Genomic DNA, 19,634 nt, shown 5'->3' with positions numbered 1-19,634 from the left:
GAAAATTACAATATTAGGAAAAAAGGGAAGTTTCTTTATGCTCACAAAATGATATTGACAAAATGTATTCAATAAGCATAATTCTCAATAGGAAAATATAAAGCAATTAATTTAGAATAAAAATTATGAAAGGTTGGCGTACTTATCATAATCAAACTTATTCCACCTTTTACTGGATTTTCTAGAACATACAATTATGGAAAGACAAAATGCCCGAAGATTATAAATGAGAAAATAAGACTCATTATTTACAGATTACATATTTATGTACATATAAAGCAAGTACAAATAATCTTTAAGAAATGTATTAGTTATATAAAATAAAGTTAGGTAGATTAATGAATATAAAATCTCTATAAAAATCAATTTCATTCCCATGGAACAAACAATTAGAAAAAAATCTTTAAAGGACAGAGCTTCTCATACAAATACATTTTACAAAAGCAAAACCTGTATAGAAAAAACTATAAAATGACTAAAAGTCCATTAGAGAGTTCTTAAAAGAATGAATAGTTAAGCCATGATCAAAGAAAGAAAGATATCTTGTGGCAAGGATATCAAATTCTTCTTATATTAATCTCTCCAAGCAGAGAAATGCTAATCAGAAAATAAAAAGGCAACTTTTACAAAGAACAGGAAAGAATAAAAAGCTAAAAATAGTCCAAGTAGTTCTGGAGAAAGGTGGAGAGCAGAAGCCCACTTGATTATGGTTTCTATTCTTCTTATATTATGATTATCTTTCTTATTATTCTGTTATTATTCTTTATTCCATTCTTTATGATTGAACCATAGTATTAAGAGAATTTAGTAAAATCAAGTGACCACTATCATAAATGAGAGAAATCAGAAGTAGACATGCACACACCTGAATATGTATACTCTCATCTGCACACATGCATAGAAATAGAGACCAGGCATGATACATCATTATAAAAAAAAGTATTGCCAAGAAATAAAATTAGGCTGGCTAGTCTGTAATCTTAGCTTCTTACAAGTCAGAATCAGAAGGCCTGATGCCAGCTTGGGCATAAGGCTATAGAGACTCTTGTACCTCAATCAGCAAATCAGACATAGCACTTCGTGTCTGTCATCACAGTTATGAGAAAGGCATATATTCAAAGAACCAGTTTAATGCCAGTCAAAAGTGGAAGACACTTACCAGAAAAATAAAACACAAAAGACTTGGGGATGGGTCTGATTAGCAAGAATAACACCCTGAAGCAAACACTCGTTGTTCCTAATAATTAACTGATAATTAACTAATTATCACAGGAAAAAACGTAAGTTTTTGAAAGCACACTTTATGTCAAAACTCCTATCATATACAAGGTAGATCCAGATAAATTCAGACTTTACATTTATTTAGAAAATCAGGAGGATTCATAGACATAGCCTTCACAGAGCAATTGGTGGCACACAAGTCCTTCCTCTATAAAAAAGCTGAACCATAGAACTCCATTATTTATGTATGCCACATCCTCTTGATCTGTTCCTTTACTGAGAAGCATCTGGGTTGGTGCCATATCTTAGCTATGGTAAATACTACTGCAATGAACATGGTTGTGCCAGTAGCTTTAGTATGCCCTTGTTTGCATCCATTTGGGTAAATTCCAGTAGTGGGACTGCTGGGCCATAGGGGAGCTCTATGTTTAGTCTTTGGAGGAACCTCCATACTGCTTTCCAGAGTGGTTGAACAAGTTTATCCTTGTATCAACAGTGTAGTAGTGTTCCCTTCTGTCTTGTATATAAGCTTATCTGATCCCTGGAAGGGAAAAGGAATCACAGCAGGACAAAGGATGAATTAATACAACAATGATACTCACTAGACACAATGTTGGAAATGAACTTTACAACTTGGGGAGAGGGGAGTGGAGAGTGGTAAGTGGGACAAATGAGGGAGGGGGTAAAAGTGTTTAAAAAGAAATGTGCTTGCCAGGTGCTGGTGGCTTTAATCCTAGCTACTCAGGAGGCTGAGATCTGAGGATCATGGTTCAAAGTCAACCCAGGCAGGAAAAGTCCATGAGACTCTTATCTCCAATAAACCACTCAGAAAACCAGAAATGGCACTGTGTCTCAAGTGATAGGGCGCTAGCCTTGAGCTGAAGAGCTGAGGGACAGCGTACATGCCCAGAGTTCAAGCCCCACTACTGACCAGAAAGAAAGAAAGAAAGAAAGAAAGAAAGAAAGAAAGAAAGAAAGAAAGAAAGAAAGAAAGAGAGAGAGAGAGAGAGAGAGAGAGAAAGAGAGAGAGAGAGAGAGAGAGAGAGAAAGAAAGAAAGAAAGAAAGAAAGAAAGAAAGAAAGAAAGAAAGAAAGAAAGAAAGAAAGAAAGAAAGAAAGAAAGAAAGAAAGAAAGAAAGAAAAGAAAGAAAGAAGGAAAGAAAGAAAGAAAGATAGTGCTTATCTAACTGTAATCCCCCTGTTCATCACCTTTACAATTTTTTTTTCTTAAAAGAGCTGACCCAGACATATGAAACAGCTGCTCAATCACTGGACAAAAGACTGGGATGACTTCAAACCTTGAGAGAGACAAGGCGACCCTATCACCTCACCAGAACCCTAAACAAAATAAACACACACATCTCAAACTCTGAAAACAAATGTAGATGTAGTGACACAGAACATTAACATCTGATCGCTCAAGTGAACGGAATGTCTTAAAAATCATTCAGAGAAATAAGCAATGATCATATTATGTAACATCACTACAAACTTCTGTCCAAGGCAGAAGATAATTACACAGACTGGGAAAACATCATTTTCAAAGTAGAATTCTATATGAAGCAGAAAAAAGTCAAATTTCTCTAAAAAAAAAAAAAAAAAAGATTTGGAGAAAGCACTTCTTGACAAACAAAATGCCCAAGAAAAACATGTTAAAAGAAGTTTTGTTTTTTCAGGCTGATAGTAAGTAATACCACATGGAAATGTGAAAAGATTTTTAAAAAAGTATTCATCTCTTCTTTCATTTCTCCCCACATTTTCTATGAGTATCAATTAGTTGAACCAAGAAGTTTCGTTTGTTTATTAATTTATTTTTGCCAGTCCTGCAGCTTAAGCTCAGGACCTAGCAGCTGTCCTTGAGACTCTTTGAGCTCAAGGCTAGCACTCTACTACTCATGCCACAGTGCCACTTCAGACTTTTTCTAAGAGTTGCAGAACAGTTCTATCTCTTGAATAGGGTGGCGCACAAATAGTGTTACTCATCCACCTGTATAATTAAAATGGGTCACCTTCACATTCGTAAATAGCCACAAACTTAAAAACATCTTTTACCAGAAAATTCAACGAAATATCTTTTATCTCAGATTTAGATAAGAAATATTAATTTTTTTCAGTAAAGAAAAGTAAATCTTGCTTTTTAAAGGAATTTGTTATTGGGCTTGGAATGTGGCTTAGTGGTAGATTGCTTACCTGGCATGCATGAATCCCTGAGTTCAAATCCTCCAAACCATATAACGAGAAAAAGCTTAAAATGGCGCCATGGCTCAAGTGATAGTGTACTCACCTTGAGCAAAAGAAGCTCAGGGACAGTGCCCAGGCCCTGAGTTAAAGCCCCAGGACTAGCAAAAAAAGAATTTGTTATTTCTGAAGACATCTGAAAGAGATAGGAATCATGATACAAACTTGTTGGTGAAACTGTACTTTAAAATCAAAAGCTATAAGCTCTAGGAAAATATGAGGAAATCCCATTAATCAGTAAGCAAGAGAGAAATGATGGAGTAGAAAAATTAGCAAAATAAATGAACATTAACTGAAAAAGCATGTGCTAAGTTAACATATGAAGAGATGCTCAATTTTCATAATGATCAGGGATATGCAAACCAAGATAAAAATGTGATACCACTTTATACCTGCTTGGCTGTCAAAAAATAAATCTAAAAATAGTTAAGCATAAGCAACATGTAATCCAGTTGGGCATGACTGTAATGTTGGTTATTTGTGAGCTGAGATTTGAAGATCAAGGTTCAAAGCCAGCCAAGGGAGGAAAGTCATGAGACCCTTATCTCTAATTAACTACCAGAAAAAGGGGCTGGGAAAGTGGCTCAGTGGTAGAGCCCTTGCCTTGCATGCATGAGGCCCTGGGTTTGATTCCTCAGCACCACATAAGCAAAAAGAAAAAAGCCGGAAGTGGTGCTGTGGCTCAAGTGGTAGAGAGCTAGCCTTGAGCTGAAGAGCTGAGGGACAGCACCCAGACCCCACGACCGGACCCCCTCCCCCCAAAAAAACTACCAGAAAAAGCTGGAAGTGGAGCTGTGGCTCAAATGGTACAGCACTAGCCTTGAGCAAAGGAATTCTGAGACAGAGCCAAAGGCTCTGCATTCAAGTACCAAGACCAGTACACATACACACACACACACACACACACACACTATGTAAATCAATAGGATACATATATATATATATATATATATGTATATACATGCATATATATGGGGACAAAATTAATATAAGCATTCTAAAAATACTATAATCATAAGATGACTTTAAAGTTGATTATTCACATTACCCAGCAATTCTATCAGTGTTCATAGTCAAGAGAGAGTTATATACATAAACACACATGCAAGTGAGCTGATGCTCATAGCAATAACTTTGGAATGGACAAAAAAGATAAATAGAAACAAACCAAGCATCCATGTCTAAGGCAATAGACGGATAAGTCATATGCTTAGAAAATAAGATATTAGACAGCTCTTAAAATAAAACCACTTAGCCACACTCATAATAATCTTTATTAATGTAATAACATCGAATTTAAAAATAACTCCAAGGAGAATATTTATATGACATCCTTACTTGAATGTTTAAAAGTATATAAAGTGAACAATACTTCAGGGAGATATAAATAAATATGAGACAGAATCATATAATAAGAGAACTTCCCACAGCAAACAACTATAAAGTCTTTTACAATGCACAAAATAAATGCTTTTAAGCATCACATATAAATCAGCATAGGACCAATTTACAAATAATGAACAAGCTGAGAGAGACTCCATACTCCCCAGATTTTCTGACATGAGGTCCTTTTCCATACAAATTAAGCACAGGCATGGAACAGTCTCTCTAGGAAGAGGAAACAAAATTAGAGTTTGTTTCTGGGAGCTGGTGACCTCACACCTGTAAATCTAGTACTCAGGAGGCTGAGATCTAAGATTTGTGGTTGAAAACCAGGCCAGGCAGAAAAGTCCATGAGACTCTGATCTCCATAACTAGCAAAAGTTAGAAGTGGAGCTGTGGCTCAACCAATAGAGTGCTAACCTTGAGCTAAACAGCTCAAGACAGTGTCCAGGCCTGAGTTCAAGCCCTAGGACCAGCACACACACACACACACACACACACACACACACACACACACACACACACACACACACACACACACACACACACACACACAAGAAACCTCCAAAGTGCCCCTGTAAAAATTATACTCAAGATCTCATAGGACTTCTAAGATGCTCATCGAGGAGTCCAGAAGTATTTGATCACCTATAAGGCAAAAGGAGTCAGAGAGAGCTATTTCAATAGAGACATGTCAAACTTCAGGCCCAAAGTAACACCTTTATGAATGCCAATGACTTTCTGGTGAATAGCGGGGAGGCCCAGACCTCAGTGTGGTTTTGTTCTGATAGTGAGGAACCACTAACACAGCACACTGGGGAGCCAAACCTCCTTTGATGAAGACCATTTGTTCAGACTTTGGCATCTTTTAGTACAACAATCTACTATCATTAGGAAAAGGTAAAATAGGTCCAAACCTTTATGACATGCATTCCACAGTGCTCAAGATAAGAAAAATTGTTAGCATGCATGTGACAGAATATGGATTACTGATAATCAAGAAATAAAACAATGGTTAAAATTAGAATTTTAAGATAAAGCTAGAAAAGCCAACAGACTAGTCCATGTAAATAATCATGTGTACATCCTGAATGTGTAGACAATAGAGGAAATGAGGAAAGCTGAGTGAAAAGCTGAAAAAATATGAACTGGTAAGGTGCAGCCATTAACGAATTAAAAATAGTCAAATCTGTAAAATTAAATATTCACTGAATATTCATTCAATCAACAGAAAAACTAACTAAACTACATAAATATATAGCTTTAGAGAGTTCCAAGATATGTGTATACCCAACATTCAACTAAAGCACTGAAAAAAATTAATGGAGAAGAAAAACCAGAGAGCCTAAGTCATGAGTTTCTTCCTTACCTGTCTCACAAATATTTAACTAGTGTGCAAAAGAAGAAAAGATTCAAATAGCGTCAAAGAAAATAATGGATGTGAATTTCCCCAATCTGATTGGAAATTGATTCAACAAATATAGTAGGATGGTGGGAAAGAAAAGCACAAATACCTAGATACATTACAGACAACTTGTGAAGATGAAATGCAGAGAATATCTCCAGTTAAAGAGAAAACTATACTGTACTCTCAAGAAAGAAGCAGACATATAGTGATAACTAACATCTCAAATAAATCAATTGAGATGATAGAACATAAAATTTCTTCTGTTAACTGATGAAAGAAAAGGAAATAGGAACCTGGAATTTGAGGTCCGTAAAATATCCTTCAAAAAGTGATGGCCAAGGTTTGCCACTGACAGCATACACACACCGCATACCACTGATATGATTACACCATAATAGAAAGTGATACATGTATATCAGGAATAAATAACATGGTGCTTCCTGAAAAGAAGAAACTCTCCTGAAGATGGTAGCTGGCAACACTTAACAATCTCTTTTCTTCTCTTAATCTATTTAAAACATTTACGATTGCTCCATCCATCTCATTCATCCTGATGGCTGAGTACAATTTCATTGGATGCATACCACATTTTCTTGATTCACTTATCCACTGCAGGGCATCTGGGTTGTTTCCATTTCTTGGCTATGGTAAATAGTGCAGCAGTGGCCATGAACATGGCCAGTGTCTTTACTGTATCCTGACTTACAATCTTTTGAATAAATGCCCAAGAATAGAATCGCTGGGGCATAGAGTAGTTCTATGTTTTGTATTAAGTCAAGCTCAGTGAAACAAAGAGCACATGTTTTCTCTCATGTGAGGAAGTTAGATCTAAATTATAAATCTGTAAATCACATATAAATATGAACTATAAATATGTAAAAATATACAGGGTCCTATGCCTACACGCATATCAAGTAAATTATGGTATATGCAAGGGAAGTCCGATGGTGTTAACTACTTTGAACAACTAACGTACAGTCTAACAAAAGGAAGGCAAAGAAACTGGAAATTTTAGTATTGGGGAGTGGGACAAGAAAAGAGAGAAGAAAAATGGAGAAAGAAAGGGTCGGCAAATGTAGTCATAATATTTTATATGTGTGTGGGGAATGGATGTGGTGCTGAGATGGGAGAATTCTGAAAGGGATGACCCTGATTAAGATGAATTGTACTTAAAAAGTGACATGTTGGAATGAAACCCCTCTATATGACTAGAGATAATACAAAGACGTTAAAAAAATAAAACACACGTGGCTAAAGCTCTAGTTTTGGGATGATAGCAAGACCCTGCTACAGTCATCTTATCCTCATTGGGACAATCATTCTAGATCCAATGCAGAGAAAAGGTGAAGAAACACAGATACATTTTGTAAAAGAGCTCGAACTAGAGAAATAAACTGCCAAAGCAAACTCTGGGGGAGGGGTGGGAGCAAGGGGAGTGTGTGTGTGTGTGTGTGTGTGTGTGAGAGAGAGAGAGAGAGACAGACAGACAGACAGACAGAGAGACAGAGAGACAGAGAGAGTCTCCCTGTGTTCTCTCTCAGCTTTTTCTTTTACGAGGTCCCTTGTGAACCAGTGTGGTGGTGGCTAAGTGTTGGTGACAAGTAATGGAACAAAATAGCACACATACAGCCCTATTCCCTATGTTTGAATATAGGGCAACAGAAACTATTTGAGTTGAAAATTAAAGACTGAAAAAGAAAGATCAGAGGCTCAAAGATCTATTAGTTTACACCACAATTTGTACTATATAAGCTATTTGAACTGCAAAAGAGAGAAAACTGAAAGGTTTTTCTCACACAAATACATTTAAAGCAGTAATTGTAGAAAAGCTTCCAAGTTTGGTAAAAAAAAAAAAAGATACATATTTAAGCCAGGTGCTGGTAGCTCATGCCTGTAATCCTAGCTACTCAGGAGGCTGAGATCTGAGGATCGTGGTTCAAAGCCATCCCAGGCAGTAAAGTCCATGAGACTCTTTTTTTTATTAGTAAGGTTTTTTTTTATTGTGAAAATGCCATACAGAGGGGTTACAATTACATGAGCAAGGTATTGAGTCCATTTCTTATTAAGCATTGTTGCCTCCTCCTTAGTTTCCCCTTACCATCCCTGCCCTACATTCCCCCCTCCCCCCGCACCCCCACTAAAGTTGTAAAGTTCGTTTTTCAACATAACGTCTTGTACATCTCATTGTTTCAATGGGTCCACCTGTATCCCTATTTAAACATTTGTTTTTCCCCTTCCCCTCCCCAAATTATACTAACATCAAATACAGTGAAAGAAGGGGTTATACCATGGGGGAGGGACATATACAAAGCAAAAAAAAAAGTCATCGTAAGAAATGTACTCATTATCTTTCCCATGTAATTGTAACCACTCTGTACAGTATTTTCACAATAAAAATCATCTTATAAATAGGTTAAAAACAATAGCAAGAAAGAAAAACCATTTGAGTCCTTATCTTGGAGTTCACTTAACATCAACTTTCTGGCCATTTCTGCTTGTCTCAGACATATCTAGTTATTGCAAATAAGGGAAACCATGGGACCTATGTTTCTTTGGGCCTGGCTTACTTCACTTAATATAGTTTTTTTCCGAGTCTTTTCATTTTCTAACAAATGGGGCAATGTCATTCTTTCTGATGGAGGCATAGAATTCCATTGTGTGTGTGCGTGTGCATGTGTGTGTGTGTGTGTGTGTGTGTGTGTGTGTGTGTGTGTGTATCACATTTTCTTGATCCATTCATCCACTGAGGACTGAGGGGCATCTGGGTTGAGATAGAGACAGCAATAAAAGACCTCCCATCTAAGAAAAGCCCAGGACCACATGGATTTACAGCAGAATTCTACAAGGCCTTCAAAGCAGAGCTCACACTAATATTCCTCCAACTCTTCAATGAAATTGAAAGAGAAAGTTCACTACCGAACTCTTTCTATGATGCCAGCATAATCCTCATCCCCAAACCAGGCAGGGAGTCATTAATGAAAGAGAACTATAGACCCATTTCTTTGATGAACATTGATGCAAAACTTCTCAACAAAATTTTGCCCTATCGACTTCAACAATTCATCCAAAAAATCATACACCACAATCAAACAAGATTCATTTCAGGGATGCAGAGCTGGTTCAATATATGCAAATCAATTAATATAATTTATCATATCAACAAGAGCAAGGATAAGAACCATCTCAATAGATGCAGAAAAAACATTTGACAAGATCCAATACCCCTTTATGATGAAGGCTCTGAAAAAACTAGGAATCCATGGAACATTCTTCCATGAGACTCTTATCTCCAATAAACCACCAGGAAACCAGAAGTGGCGCTGTGGCTCAAGTGGTAAAAAACGCTAACCTTGAGCTGAAGAGCGCAGGGACAGTGCCCAGGCCCAGAGTTCAAGCCCCACAACCACCACCACCAACAACAAAAAGATATATTTACAGATTTCAGGCTCTCTGTAAACTCCAAAAATATATAAACACGGGAAACAAAACACGTCTAGTCACATCTTAATCAAATTGCTGAAAACCAAAAGAAAATGATTGGATTTACATAGACTTCTCCCAAGAAGATAGGGGGACCAGGATAAAACAGAACAGGATATCAAGATATTTAAAATACATTATCCTGCATGAAATAACTGTCAGCCAGAGTGTGCATGCGTGTGTGTGTGAGTGTGTGTGTGTGTGTGTGTGTGTGTGTGTGTGTGTGTGTGTGTGTGTGTGTGTGTGTGTGTGTGTGTACCAGTGCTGAGGCTTAGCTTAGGGTTGCTGTCCTTTAGTTTTTTCATTCAAGGCTGGCTCTCTACTACTTCAGCCACAGCTCCACTTCCAGCTTTTTGGTGGTTACTTGAAGATGTTAAAGATACAAGTCTCACAGACATTCCTGCTTGGCCAGCTTTGAACCAGTATCTCAGTGTTTTGAGTAGCTAGGATTACAGGCATGAGCCACCCAGGATCAGCACAGAACTTTATACTCAGTGAAAATATCCTTCAGGAATAATCAACAATTAAGATCTTTTCTCAGAAGAAGGACAATGAAGAGATTTCTTTTATCTAGCAGTCCTGCAGTATAAATGTTAAGATAATGGCTCTGGGCAAAGTAAAACAATATCAGGAAATAGATCATCAGGAATGAACAAAAATAAGATAAATAATGAAACATTATTTTTAAGTACTTTTAAATGTGACTATTGAAATAAACAAATCACATTCTGTAGTAGAAGCTTCAATGGGTACAAACAACCATAATAATTATCATTCAAACTAGCATAAGGATAAGAGAGGAGAGTTATAAAAACCCGTATGCCACATAGTATCTAATTTCATGTAAAGTGATAAAATATAAACTCTTAATATTTCCCATAAATATTACTAACGCAGAATATATCCTAAAATAAAATACATACAATAAAGTATATATAAATATTCAAATAGCTCAAAAGAAAAGGGTTATGGAGGACCAAAATATAGAACAAAATACCCATAATGCACCATGACAAAGTAGCATTTGTTTCAGAAGTGTAACACACAATAATCAATAACTAGAATTCATCAAATGATACTAGAAAACTAAAAGAAAAGAAAAAGCATATAATTATTTTGGAAAACATTCAACAAAATTCAACATCTAATTATGATTTTAACAAAACCTTTCAATAAAGTAAGAACAGGGAAGAATTTCCTTGACCTAATGAAGGCTTTCTAGAAAAAAAATATATATAAACTAATTTTGTACTTACACATAACAGGCTGAATGCTATCTCCCCAAGGAAGGAACAAGGGAAGGACTCTGCATTCCATCATTCCCAATGGAAAAATAATCAAAAGAAAGATTGGAAAGAAAAAAATAGTACTGTCACAGATGCAATGATTGCTTATGGAGAAAATCCCAAAAAATTATGTAAAAAGCTACTGCTTTATTAACAAGTAAGTTGAAATGTGTTTTGTCAGAGAAGGTGAGAATTAAGGGGAGGGGCGTGAAGGTGAATGTAAAGGAAAGTATGGTCAAATGCAGTCATAGTATTCAGTGTACATGTATGAAAATGGACCTAGGTCACTTAAGGAGATGAGGGGATTACGACAGATAGAAAACAAATGATGGAAGGGGTGACACTGATCAGGATGTAGTGTGTTTATTATAAACTGATAGGTTGCATTGAAACCCCTTTGTACACCTATTTTAAGACAATTTTAAAAAGGAAAAAAGGCAAATTGATCAAGGTTAGTGGATAAAAACTTCAACTGAACCACAGTCTTAAAATATAAAATTTTCCAAATTTCTAGAGATGTTTGATATGGCTTCAAAAAATCATAATCTGTAAAAGCTACATATACACATGTGTATATATGTAAGTATACATGCTAGTAATAATAATTTGAAATATATCAAAATATATCAAAATTTAAATCATGCTTGCTTCATAAAAAACTATTAAGAAAATGCCAGCTGCTGGTGGCTCACACCTGTAATCCTAGCTATTCAAGAGGCTGAGATCTGAGGATCACGGGGTTTGAAGCCAGGCCAGACAGGAAAATCTGTGATATTCTAATCTCCACTAAAAATTACTCAAAAAAACTAGAAATGGAGGTATGGCTCAAGTGGTAGAGTACTAGCTTTGAACAAAAGAAGCTCTGGGATGGTGCCCAAGCCCTGAGTTCAAGCCCTAGGACTGGCACCAAAAACCAAACACACAAAACTATTAAGATAATGAAAAGACAAATGTGGAAATAAGTGTTTTACAACACATAAACACATATGCATTGAATAACTTATATCAAGAAAGCATGTACAAACAATGAATGCTTACATTTCTACAACAATACATCAAATAATTCTATCTTAAAAATGAACATAAGAGGTCAGGCACCTTTTCTGATTATCACCATCAGTGGTGGGACCACTGCCAGGATGCAGATTTTTGTCAAAACCCTTACAGGGAAAACCATTATAACTCGAAGTTGAACCCTAAGATACTATAGAAAATGTAAAGGCCAAGATCCAGGATAAGGAAGGAATTCCACCTGATCAGCAAAGACTAATCTTTGCTGGTAAGCAGCTGGAAGACGGACATATTTTATCCAACTACAACATTCAAAGGGAGTCCACTCTTCATATAGTATTGAGACTTCGGGGTGGCGCTAAGAAAAGGAAGAAGAAGTCTTACACCACTCCTAAGAAGAAGCCTAAGAGAAAGAAGGTTAAATTGGCTGTCCTGAAATACATAAGGAGGATGAAAATGGCAAAATTAGCCGTCTTTGTCGAGAATGCCCTTTAGATGAATGTGGTGCTGGGGTTTTTATGGGTAGCCACTTTGACAGGCATTACTGTGCAAGTGCTGTCTCACTGTTTCAACAAACCAGAAGACAAGTGATTGTGTATGAATTAATAAAAGGCATCATCTAAAAAAACAAAAAAGAGGCCAGGCATGAGTGATTCACACCTGTAATCCCAGTTACATGGGAGTCTAGGATCTGAGGATTGTGGATTGAGATCAGCCCAGACAAATCTGAGAAGTTATTATCTACAATTCACTGGTAAAAATCCAGAACTAGAAGTATGGCTCAACTTTGAATGAAAAAGCTGAGTGAGAGCACAAGATCATGAATTGCAACCTCAGTACCAGCACAAAAGACAAAGAACGGGGGAGGGTGGAATGAGAGTTTAAAAAAAAGATATAGAGACTATAAGAGTAAGATGTAAATTGATGTTCAGCTCCACTAGACAACAGCATAATGCAAATTAACACTATCAGGAGGCCCTATAATACAGCAATTAGAATGGTTAAAATTAATAATAATAACAATTATTAATAATAAACTGAAGGCACCAAATGCTGGAGATGATTTCAGCAACAAGAATAATTAATTACTGATAGAAATGCAAAATTGCCCATCACATAAAGAGTTTGGCAGTTCCTTAGAAAAATAAATACACACCATATGTCCCATCAATCCCACTTCAAAGCATTTATCCAAATGAATTAATATGCATATTCACATAAAAATATTTATACAAACGTTAGTTAGTACTCTTATGTGTAAATGTCAAAAAAAACTGGAAATAACCAAAACGTCCTTCAAAAATGGAAAGAATAAACAAACTGGTACACCCACAAGATGGAATATTAGTCAGTAATAAAAAGAATTAACATTAAATTACAGAATAGTGTAGGTAAGTTTTAAATAGATTTTGCCAAACTAAAAAAGACTCCAAGGGCTTACACATCCATTTATATTCTGGCCAAGTCAAAATTATACGGTCTGGTTGTCACTGGAGGCAGGGGTGAGGGGTGGAGGGGTGGGAGGGGTACATGGGTCAAACAAGAACTGGCTGCACAAAGCAATGTTACAAATGATGAAGCTGCAGAGTGATATACACTACAAAATCCATGGAACTATATACTGACAAGAGCAAACTCTACTGTATAGTGATTTATTTAATTTAAAGTCAGAATGTCAGCAGATCCCAGGATGGGAAGCAGGCCATGAAAACGTGAATCTAACTGCATTATAAATGTAAGGCATAACCTCACTGAAGGCAGAAAGAGAAAAGGGACTTGACCTAAGTAGCTTTGGGAAATTGTGTTTTGCTTGGATACTGTGAAACTAAATACCAAAAGAACTATAGTTAAACACTGTCCTTTCGTTGGCAAATTCGTTTCTCACGAGCCTACTGATTAGCAATTCTGACATGAGATATATTCAAGGGTTGAACAAATAAGTAAATAACCTACACATTTCTAACAGTCAGAAATAAGCAAGGACAGAATACTAAAATAAACCAATCATGATTGGATTAGAATACCTTATTACTTAAAGAGACATGTGTGAATGTGTACTTTATCTGTTTGTAAATACCTTTACACACTCATGCAAAAGCATACACAGATGGCCATAATGAGCATAGACAGATAAATCCATATATAGAGAGATAGATGAGTGGTAGATGAGAGCTAGTTATATAGATAGATGATAATAGAAGCATGGACAGGTGGTAGATAGGTACATAGAAACATTGATATATAAGTAAATGAATGGGTAGATACATAAATGTATACATAGATATATAGAAGATAAAGATAAAGAGATCAGAAGAATATAGGTAGGCCAGTTGATATATGCAAGCATACATAAATAGATACATAGTAGACAAACCATACATACATAGGTGATTGATAAATAGGCAATAGCCAAATGTAGTCATATAAATGACAGAGAGAAAGCAACAGGGATAAGACAGATAATATACAGGTACATAAAGACAGATACAGGGGGCTGGGAAAGTGGCTCAGTGGTAGAGCGCTTGCCTTGCATGCATGAGGCCCTGGGTTCGATTCCTCAGCACCACATAAGAAAAAAAAAGTCGGAAGTGGCGCTGTGGCTCAAGTGGTAGAGTGCTAGCCTTGAGTTGAAGAGCTGAGGGACAGCGCCCAGGCCCAGAGTTCAGGCCCCACGATCGGACTCACCCACCAAAAAAAGAGGCAGATTCAGAAATGTAGGTTTGTATGTTTGCATGAGTCAATATATGTTTACAGTTCCTCATTTGGCATGCCAAATGGTCATAGAAGCTCGTATATCTCAGTAACAACAGGCATCTTCACCATCCAGATTTTCATTTCTATAACCATTGCCTAGTAAACAAATCTGAATTCCTTGAAGATATGATGATCCAAAATGTGTCCAGAGTGTCCTAAGCACCAGAACATAAAGCAATTCTCCAAAGTGATCAGAGGACATGTCCAGAACAGAACTTGAAGTTGATCCCAGGCAGCAAAGTTGGGATGATTTTGCACTACTATTTAACTGTAACCCAGAGTCCCCTAAGTAACCCATGCACGTTTGAATAAACAGATGTAGAAAGAGGCTAATCTTTCTTACAGAAGACTCTCAAAGAATGCAAAATTTCTTTCTTTTTTTTGGGGGGGGGGGAGGGCGCTGAACTCTGGGCTTGAGCACTGTCCCTCAGCTCTTCAGCTCAAGGCTAGCACTCTACCACTTGAGCCACAGTGCCACTTCCGGCTTTTTTTTCTGCTTATGTGGTGCTGAGGAATCGAACCCAGGGCCTCATGCATGCAAGGCAAGCGCTCTAACACTGAGCCACCTTCCCAGCCCAGAATGCAAAATTTCAAAGCACCAAAATTATAGCACAGGTAGGATTCACTGATAATTCCTAAAATCTGTAAAAAAAGAAAGAAAAAAAAAGAAAAAAAGAAAAAGAAAGAAACCTTTTCAAGAGAAAAAAAATGATACTTTAATAGTTTCCACGTATCTTTCCCTAGATATTTATTAGTTATTGTGTTAATAGCTTCCAGGTATCTTTCCCTAGATATTTATTAGTTATTGTGATGATGCTTGATGCTACAAAGTTTTGATCTACCTCATATTAAACACTGGAGCTCAATGCTACTTTCCTCCAACTTATCTGGACTTAGTACTTGCTTCTAGTGAATAATTGATGAAGAAGAAAATAGTCACTTTATGTTACAGAAACCTCAAAGACACCCTTGTAAACAAGCGATTGATGTTAACATCATGAGCGATGTGCGATGTCAAGTACTCCAGTCCCTATGCAGTGGAAAGAGCCATTCAGCTCACCTGTGCTCTTCCCAAAAATACACAGCTCCCATTTAACTAAGAGATAAACTCACTTTGAAAGGCTTTTCTCAAAGTACCTGATTCTCTACTCTATAAAGATTTCAAACACAAAACAAAACAAATGTGAGAAACTGTCATAGACTGGCAGAGGCTAAGAAGCCACAATAAACAAAGGCTACTTGGCCTTCTGGAAAAAGAAAAATATCCTGAAAGAGCAATACCATTGGTAGGGAAGTAGACAAGATCTTGATATCCAGATCATCAGAGTCTGATCTCAGAATAGAGTTCATAGTGAATAGCATTATTTCAAGGTTCAATTGTTGGTTTTGATAGATGTTAAATTGTCATGTTAGCATGTTAACATTACAAGAAACTAAACGAGTATGGTGCTGGTGGCTCATGTCTGTAATCCTAGCAATTCAGGATGCTAAGATCTAAGGATCACAATTCAAAGCTAACCTGCACAGACCCTTGTCCCCAATTAACCAGCAAAAAGAAAAAAAAAGTGGAGGCATAGCATGACTCAAGTGATGGAAGTTCCAGTCCTGAGTGAAAGAAAGCTGAGCAAGAGTTCAGGGCCTGGAGTTTAAGTCACAGTACATACGCACGCTCGCATGCGTACGCTCGCACACGCACACACACACACACACACACACACACACACACACACACACGAGATGAGAGAAACAAATACAAGAATTTTCTGTTCTGTTTTTCCAGTTCTGAAAAATCTAAAAATATTTTCTTTAATTTCAAACCATAACGGCTAACCATTTTAAACCTATCTATATCAAGATAGGCAAGAATACGGGAAAAATTGAAGTTCTAATACACTGCTGGGGGAAGGGACTAAAAACTGAAGAGCAACTTGGAAGAAAGCTTCAAAATTCTTGGTTTTTTTTAAACAATTAAACTGATTTTTATCTAAGAGAAATAAAGTCATATGCTCAAAGTCTACTAGTGTAGTTTTTCAAAAGCCTTATCTCTATTTCAGACATTAATTTAAAAAAACCATATTTCATCTTTATTCTTTAAAAAATCATATGCTCACATGATGATTTTTTATACAATGCTATACTAGTTTAATTGAAAATAGTCAAATCCAGAACAACAAATGCCCACCAATAGGTGAACAGATGAATAAACTATGGCATTTCCACATCATAAACTTACACAATAATAAAAAAGAAAGGACTTTCTGGGTTATTGTTTTGTTTTTGTGTTTCTTGGAAATTTTTTTGGTCAGTCGTCTGGCCTGGGCACTGTTCCTCAGCTCTTCAGCTCAAGGCTAGCATTCTACCACTTGAGACACAGTGCAAATTCTGATTTTTTCTGCTTATATGGTGCGGAGGAATCGAACCCAGGGCCTTATGCATGCAAGGCAAGCACTCTACCACTGAGCCACCTTCCCAGCCCAAAGAAAGGGCTTTCTAAACACCATAGCATAGATGAATCCCTAAGTCCTTTTTCTAGGGTAAAGAGTAGATAAAGCTCACATGGTGTAGAATTCTATTTATATAAAGTTCTAGTACATAACATAGAATTCTAATTATATAAAACTCTAGGAAACTCAATAAGCTGTAGCAATAGAAAGCAGATTTGTGGTTGACTAAGGATGCTGTTAAAGCAAGAGATACACAGGAAAATGTTGGAATGATGCAAGTATTTGTTATCTTGATAGCATATATATGCCATATATATAACATTGTTATAAATACACACACATTTATATATACATTAAGTTATATGTAGATTTGTATACCTTTGTGTATTTGAAGCTCATTGAAACAAACATTTACAATATTCACAAATTATTAAGCTTCCTTTCTCCTTCCATACAGTTGCTAAAAGTCTTTGAAATACACAGTTAAAATGGATGCAGTGACTAATGTGTTAAGTATACCTCAATAAGTTTATAGAAAACAAAGTAATACATTCAAAAAGAAAAGAAAATTATAGAAAAATAAAAGAAAATACAAATAATTTGAGAGATGACTGAAATATATGTAAATATGACTAAAATAAAATTATACTTCAGGGTATAGTATTTGACATCAGTTAAAATGGAAGATTTATTGTAAAAAGCACTACTAAACCAAGTACCAATGGCTTATGCCTTTGCATCCTACCAACTCAGGAGGCTGAGATCTCAGGATCATAGTTTAAAGTCAGCCCATGCAGGAAAGTTCAGAAACTCTTCAATTAAACACTGGAAAGCCAGAAATGAAGCAATGGATCAAGTAGTAGAGCACCCACCTTGAATGAAAATGCTAAGAGACAGCACCCAGGCCGTGAGTTCAAACCCCAGAATCAATACTCACACACAGTGAAAATCAATCCTTCCTAAAAGTTTTATAAACTTCATTTTAAGATTAAACAGAAATTGTAAACCCATCTGATCCTTAACTAATATCTAAAAGGATTCATAATAAAGGATAGATGCCAAAGACAATAAAATTTCCACTTTGAGTGGTAAAATGTTGAGACCAGTTGACCATGGTAAGTCTTAAGTGTATATTATACTACACAGAGAAAATATAAATAAGATGTTACAAAAATAAATACCCAAAACACTATAAATAAATCAAGATTGAGTCCTTCAAATATGCAAGTAATTCATAGGAAGGTAAGAAAAGGAAACCGAAATGTAAACAACTAATAAATGTAAACAATGAATAAAACTATGATTGAGCGCATATTTAAATGTTTAATTGATAATTGCCTTAAATTTTAATGATATAAACACACCAATAAACAATGCATAGTTAATTTCTAAAATGACCCAACCTTGGATTATTTGAAGTTCATTTCAAAGACAGACATATAAGTGGTCCAAAGTAAAAGAAAGCAAACATACACTACGTGAAAAATTACTTTTTAAAAGTACAAGTGGCTGTATTAGTATCAGATAAATAGGATCCCAGAAATAAAAGATATTACATGGCATAAAAATAGACAATCGATAAGGAAGACAAAATGAGCCTACGTGAATATGCACCAAACAAGAGACACTCAAAACGACTAAGGCAAAAATTAATGAAGTTGAGAGAAAAAGATTAAATTATAAATATTGTTAGGAACTTCAACACTCCATTCCTGCATTTTTTTTATTGTGGAAATACTGTACAGAGGAGTTACAATTACATGGGCAAGATAATGAGTACATTTCTTATCAAGCATTGTAGCCTCCTCCTTTGTTTCTCCTTCCCATCCCTTCCCATCCTCCCTGCCTCCCCCCACCCAATCTTCCCTGCCCCCACCAAAGTTGTAATGTTCATTTTCAACATAACGACTTGTACATCTCATTGTTGCAATGGGTCCACCTATATCTCTATTTAAACGATTTGTTTTTGCCCTTCCCCTCCACAACTTATAATAACATCAAATACAGTGAAAGCAGGGGTTATACCGTGGGGGAGGGACATACAAAGCAACAAAGAAATAATCTTATAAATGTGTTAGAAACAATTTTGAAAGAAAAAAACATTTGAATACATATCTTAGTGTTCATTTCCCTAACATCAACTTATCTGACCTTTTCTGCTTGACTCAGACATATACTAGTTATTGCAAATAAGGGAAACCATGGGACCTATGTTTCTTTGGGCCTGGCTTACTTTACATTCCTGCATTTGTTAGACTAGAGGTCAACAAAGATACTGAAATCCTCAACACAATCAACCAATAGTCAGTGTACCTAATAAACCTATATAAAACACTCCATCAATATCAACAGAATGCACACTTTTTTCAGACTGCCAAAGACCATAATCTGGATCACTAAAACCTCAACA

The 19,634-nt window shown here is 36.2% G+C and overlaps 1 protein-coding gene and 1 pseudogene across 1 annotated transcript in view; one reads left to right on the top strand and one right to left on the bottom strand.

The window, feature by feature from the left end:
* The window catches only part of Grid1 (glutamate ionotropic receptor delta type subunit 1), a 751,350-nt gene that overhangs the window by 211,927 nt on the left and 519,789 nt on the right, over positions 1-19,634 (bottom strand). The window lies entirely within an intron of this gene.
* Positions 12,147-12,632, top strand: LOC122116603 (annotated as a pseudogene).

The sequence above is a fragment of the Dipodomys spectabilis genome, unplaced genomic scaffold, assembly GCF_019054845.1.
Source record: "Dipodomys spectabilis isolate Male_0828 unplaced genomic scaffold, ASM1905484v1 ptg000136l, whole genome shotgun sequence".
Classification (NCBI taxonomy): Eukaryota; Metazoa; Chordata; class Mammalia; order Rodentia; family Heteromyidae; genus Dipodomys; species Dipodomys spectabilis.
Note: the sequence above shows the minus strand (reverse complement) of the source record. Positions and strands in the feature narration are given on the sequence as shown.